We start from the raw sequence: 6641 nt of genomic DNA, 5'->3' as shown, positions 1-6641 counted from the left end.
TAGACTTGATTGTTGTAGGTACTGATGAAGTCGAGACGGAGGGCGTAGACCAGTGAGCGATCTTGTGGCAGCAGTAGTAAACCCGAGGACCTCATGATTTAATTTATGCACCTTTTATTATTCAAACTCGATTTTACATGTTGGATTATGTTTAAATTGTTGTTTGAGATATTATGTTGACTTCCGCTGTTATTTTAAAGTTAAAATTATTTACATGTTTATTTCATAAATTGAGCAAGTTATTTATTTATTTAGAAAATTTTTAATAATTCCGCAAAATTTATGAATACGAAATACATATGACATGACAGAGCTCTATTGAGCAAAGCTTTTACGTATGATTTTCAGATATGCACGTAGTTATAATTATTCATGATACGATTTTCATCATGCGCTTTACGATACTATATTTTTACGTTGCATGCGATTTTATGATATATTTACTTGTTATTCACGATATATATCTTTAGACTCATTAGACTTGATTGTTGTAGGTACTGATGAAGTCGAGACGGAGGGCGTAGACCAGTGAGCGATCTTGTGGCAGCAGTAGTAAACCCGAGGACCTCATGATTTAATTTATGCACCTTTTATTATTCAAACTCGATTTTACATGTTGGATTATGTTTAAATTGTTGTTTGAGATATTATGTTGACTTCCGCAGTTATTTTAAAGTTAAAATTATTTACATGTTTATTTTATAAATTGAGCAAGTTATTTATTTATTTAGAAAATTTTTAATAATTCCGCAAAATTTATGAATACGAAATACGGGCCTTGTCAGTTGGTATCAGAGCCTATTATCTTGTAAAAGGTTGTACTACTACTGCTCTCGAGAAGCTCATGAAGTTACGTCTTCGGTCTGTAAGTTTACATTTACGCATTTTATTTAAAGCATGAATTATTTTAACAGCATGTTTTCATGAAATGTTTTTACGTTCAGATTTTTAATTATTTCAGTATTTATTTAAATTTAAGATAAATTATGGAATTATGCATGTTAATTACGTATGAGCTATATATGGAACAGTATGCCTCCTAGACGCCAGGTTGGACGCCCGAGAGGTGGTGGTGAGCACCGTCATGAGGACGGTGAGGCTCAGAGGCCAGAGAGGCAGGGACCTCCCCCCCCTCCACCAGAAATGAACGCCCAGATGTTAGCTGGGATGACTCAGTTCTTTACGCAGTTTGCGGAGAACAACGCTGTGGCAGCCAGACAGACGGGGCCTGAAGCTGTCTGTGAGCTGTTCATGAAGATGAGGCCGAAAGAGTTCTCCGGTACGACAGATCCTATGGTTGCAGAGGGCTGGATTAAATCCCTTGAGGTTATTTTCGAGTTCATGGGGCTTGAAGATGGAGATAGAGTTCGTTGTGCGACTTATCTATTTGGAGGAGACGCTCGCCTGTGGTGGGAAGGAGCATCTATAGCTTTGGATTTGGCTACTTTAAGCTGGACGCGATTCACCGAGGTATTCTACTCAAAATATTTTACTGACGAGGTGCGTTCCAGGTTGATCAGGGAGTTTATGACCCTGAGGCAAGGAGACATGACGGTTACGGAGTTTATCCATAAGTTTGAGAGGGGTTGTCACTTTGTACCCCTAATTGCAAATGACGCTGGTGCAAAATTGAGGCATTTTATGGATGGTCTGCGGCCGATCTTGCGCCGTGATGTTAGGGTGGCTGGCCCTACTACCTATGATGTTGCTGTTTCCAGAGCTCTAGCGGCAGAGCAAGACCAGAATGATATTGAGCGCGATCGCCAGGGTAAACGACCATTTCAGGCACCACACCGTCCTCCCCACCAGCAGCAGCACCAGAATAAGAAACCTTTCCTCGGTCCACCCAAGAACAGAGGGCAGCAGCAACAGCAACAGAGACGAGCAGTCCCGAGGACAGTGGAGTATCCAGTCTGTGCCAAGTGCTCACGTCGTCATGCTGGGACTTGTATGTATGGTTCGGGAATGTGTTACAAATGTGGTAGTACTGACCACATATTGAAGAATTGTCCTCAGAAGAATCTGCCTAACCAAGGCAGAGTTTTTGCTCTCCATGCTGCGGAGACTAACCTAGAGACGATGCTCGTGACAGGTATCCTAAATCTTTAAGCTGTATTTGAAGTTTAATGTTTTGGGTTAAAATTTTGAACTTAGAATTTATGATAGGATTGCATGTTCTAATCGGTGTTACAGACGGAAATTTAGGTTAGGAGAACTTTGACCTTTGCATGTCTACAAGCATAGTTCTAGTAAAACTATTGGGTTTAGCATGATATTCCAATCTTTCAGGGAGAATCTTTATAGCCGGTTCAGCTACGAAAGCCTTGATAGATTCAGGGGCTACTCATTCATTCATTTCAGAAACCTTTGCGAATTCTCTCAAGATCAAGACAATTGGGCTAGACATAGCGTATTCAGTAACATTGCCTTCTGGAGAGGAGATGACAGCTACTAACGTGATCCGAGACATAGACCTCGAACTTCATGGTAATCTCGTTTATGCGGATCTTATCGTACTACCAATGCCTGAGTTCGATATCATTCTGGGTATGGACTGGCTTTTGAGGAACAGAGTTTTGATTGACTTCCAGCGGAGATCTGTTCTAGTTCGCCCGCCTGGCATGGAACAATTTTTATTCGAACCAGACAGGTACTTTCATTTACCGCGTATGATATCTTGTGTCCAGGCTAGGAAGCTCATTCATAGAGGGTGCCGAGCATTTTTAGCTACTCTTGTATCTGTTCTTGAGACGACCAAACAGTCAGCATCCGATGTTCCTGTTGTCAAAGACTTTCTAGATGTTTTTCCTGATGACGTCACTGGTTTACCACCTGTGCGAGAGGTGGAATTCTCTATTGAGCTTATGCCAGGTACCGCGCCGATCTCAAAGGCACCGTACCGATTAGCACCGACAGAGATGGCAGAACTCAAGAAACAGCTTCAGGAACTTCTTGACAAAGAGTTCATTCGCCCGAGTTTTTCTCCATGGGGCGCGCCAGTCTTATTTGTGAAGAAGAAGGATGGGTCGATGAGGCTTTGCATTGATTATCGGGAGTTGAACAAAGTTACAGTGAAGAACAAATACCCACTCCCGAGGATTGAAGATTTATTTGATCAGTTGCAGGGAGCTTCAGTATTCTCCAAGATTGATCTGCGTTCTGGGTATCATCAGTTGCGGGTGAAAGACGCTGATGTTCTCAAGACTGCTTTTAGGACTCGTTATGGCCACTTCGAGTTTCTTGTGATGCCGTTCGGTTTGACGAATGCGCCAGCGATCTTCATGGATCTCATGAATCGCGTATTCCAGCCGTATCTTGATCAGTTCGTGATAGTATTCATAGACGATATTCTGATCTACTCAAAGAATCAAGAGGATCACAGCAGACATCTGACCACAGTATTGCAGACCTTACAAAAGCATAAGCTATTCGCGAAGTTCAGCAAGTGCGAGTTCTGGTTAGAGAAAGTGGCGTTCTTAGGCCACGTCGTTTCTAGCAGCGGTATTGAGGTAGACCCGGCGAAAGTTGCAGCAGTCAGGGATTGGGTTGTGCCGCAAAATGCATCAGAGATCCGTAGTTTCCTTGGACTAGCAGGATACTATCGGAAGTTTATTCAGGGATTCTCCTCCATCGCAGTTCCACTCACGTCATTGACGAAGAAGAATGTTAAGTATGTGTGGAGCGAGGAATGTCAGAAGAGCTTCGATACATTGAAGCAAGCTCTTATTTCAGCGCCAGTATTGGCCATGCCTTCAGGACCCGGGGATTTTGTTTTGTATACCGATGCTTCGAAACTCGGGTTAGGCGCGGTATTGATGCAGCATGGGAAGGTGATAGCATATGCTTCTCGTCAGTTGAAGATTCATGAGAAGAATTATCCTACCCATGATTTAGAGTTGGCAGCCGTAGTATTTGCATTGAAGATTTGGAGACATTATTTGTACGGGGAGAAGTGCCAGATCTTTACCGACCACAAGAGTCTCAAATACTTCTTTACACAGAAAGAGTTGAATATGCGGCAGAGGCGTTGGTTGGAGCTAGTGAAGGACTATGACTGTGACATTAGCTATCATCCTGGCAAAGCTAATGTAGTTGCAGACGCGTTGAGCAGGAAAGTCGCAGGGATGACTCATTTGGAGGTTTCGAGACCTCTTCAGTTTGAGATGCAGAGGTTTGATCTGGAGACATATCCTCAAGGTAGAGTTCCTTGTCTATCTACTTTGACGATCCAGTCTTCTCTTCTAGACCGTATTCGCAGTGGACAGTTAGCAGACGAGCAGTTGGCAAAGTGGAGGCAGAGAGATGAGGTCAAGGGCAGTGTTCTGTACACAGACGGAATTGTGAGATATCGAGACAGAATATGGGTTCCTAGCAGCGATTCTATTCGAGCAGATATTTTAGCTGATGCCCATATGTCGCCGTACTCTATTCATCAGGGAGTACGAAGATGTACAAAGATCTGCAGTTATTATATTGGTGGCCAGGAATGAAGAGAGATATCAGAAGATTTGTATCTGAGTGTCTGACGTGTCAACTAGTGAAAGCGGAACACCAGAGACCAGCAGGTTTGCTCAAGCCTCTTCCTATTCCCGAATGGAAGTGGGAGAATGTCACCATGGATTTTGTTATCGGATTGCCGAAATCAGTCAGAGGGTCGAATGCTATATGGGTGATTGTAGATCGTCTTACGAAATCAGCTCATTTCTTGCCTATTAAAACGACTTTCTCCATGATCCAGTATGCAGAGTTATATATTCGGGAGATCTTCAGACTTCATGGTATTCTCGTTTCTATCGTGTCTGACTGAGATCCTAGATTCACTTCATCATTTTGGAAGAGTCTACATTCAGCTATGGGTACGAAGTTGTTGTTTAGCACAACTTTTCACCCATAGACAGATGGTCAGTCCGAGATAGTCATTCAGATTTTGGAGGATCTTCTTCGTGCATGTGTCCTCGATTTCTCCGGGAGTTGGGAATCGAAGTTACCATTGGTGGAGTTTACCTATAACAACAGTTTTCAGTCGTCTATAGGTATGGCTCCATATGAAACACTGTACGGTAGTAAGTGTAGATCTCCTATTCATTGGGATGAAGTAGGGGAGAGATCTGAGTTGGGTCCGGAGATTGTGCAGCAGGCTGCTGATACAGTAGTCAAGATCCGTGACAGGATGAGGACTGCTCAGAGTAGACAGAAGAGTTATGCGGATCAGAGGAGGAGAGATCTGGAGTTTGTTGTTGGTGACCATGTTTTCGTGAAGATTGCACCGATGAAAGGTGTCGTGCGGTTCGGGAAGAAAGGAAAGCTCAGTCCGAGATTCATTGGACCATTTGAGATCCTCGACAGAGTTAGGACATTAGCTTATCGTGTTGCTCTTCCGTCGAATCTGGCCGGAGTACACAACGTGTTTCACGTTTCCATGTTGAGGAAGTATATGGCGAATCCATCGCATGTCTTGAACTTTGAACCGTTGCAGCTCACTCCGAACTTGTCATATGAGGAAAGACCAGTGCAAATTTTAGACCGGCAAGAGAAGAAGCTTCGGAACAAAATGGTCAAGCTAGTGAAAGTCAAGTGGCTCAATCATTCGGAGGAGGAAGCTACGTGGGGATCCGAGCCAGAGATGAAGAATCGATATCCCGAGTTATTCGGTAAGTTTTAATTTCGGGGACGAAATTCCTTTAAGGGGGTAGAGTTGTAGAACCCGAAAAAAAAAAATCAGATTACGTATAAGCCATGCATAATTTTTATTATTTAAATTAAAAATAAATTTTTAAGAAAATATGAAGTGTTTTATTTATTTTAAAAGAAGATGTTAAGTTTTATCTTTTCAGGATAAATACGCGAGGCCGAACCGGAGTTTGGAGATTTAATATAAGATTAATAATAAGAAAATATTCCTAAATTTAATTTAAGTCAAGGAATAATTTAATTTAAAGGAAAAGAATGTTTTAGGATTTATTAAAATTAGTTGGAACCAAGTTATTAAATAAATTCTTTTAGGTTCAATTTTTAATTAAAGCTAAAATTAAAATGTGTAAACAATTGAGGAGGAATTAATTTAGGATTAATATATTTAAGAAATTAAACATAACATTTAAATACTTAAATTTGAGGTCATACATGCCATGCAAAAATCTAAGGAGGATTCTAAACTAAATTAATTTGTTAATGCATTAAAATATATATAATGGAAGTTTAAAAAAAAAAAATCTTAAACAATTAAAATGCAAAATTAAACCATAAAATACCATTCAAAATTAGTTGGCAATTCGGTCAAAGCCTTAAACCATCTCAAATGTGATTGGTAAACCCCATTCAAGTCGCTCCTAAGTGGCTTCTATAGTGTATTCATTTTCCACATTTAAGTCACCAATTATGATTAATTCAAATATCATATTACACCCCATTTCTTCTCAACTCATTTCCCTATTAGATCAACGTGTAAAGCATGAAAAATAAGAAACAAAATTAACGGCAGCAAGGGAATCAAAAAGCAATTCAAATCATTCAACTTCTTCACTTGTAACTCCCATTTTAATGTATGTTATGACACCTTTAACACCACTTATGACATTCATCTTCCTTACCTACATATCCTACCTTCATATGCTCGAAATTATCAGAAGAAAACAGCTGAT

Source organism: Primulina huaijiensis, chromosome 6 (assembly GCF_012295235.1).
Source record: "Primulina huaijiensis isolate GDHJ02 chromosome 6, ASM1229523v2, whole genome shotgun sequence".
NCBI lineage: Eukaryota > Viridiplantae > Streptophyta > Magnoliopsida > Lamiales > Gesneriaceae > Primulina > Primulina huaijiensis.
This window is presented reverse-complemented; position numbering follows the sequence as displayed.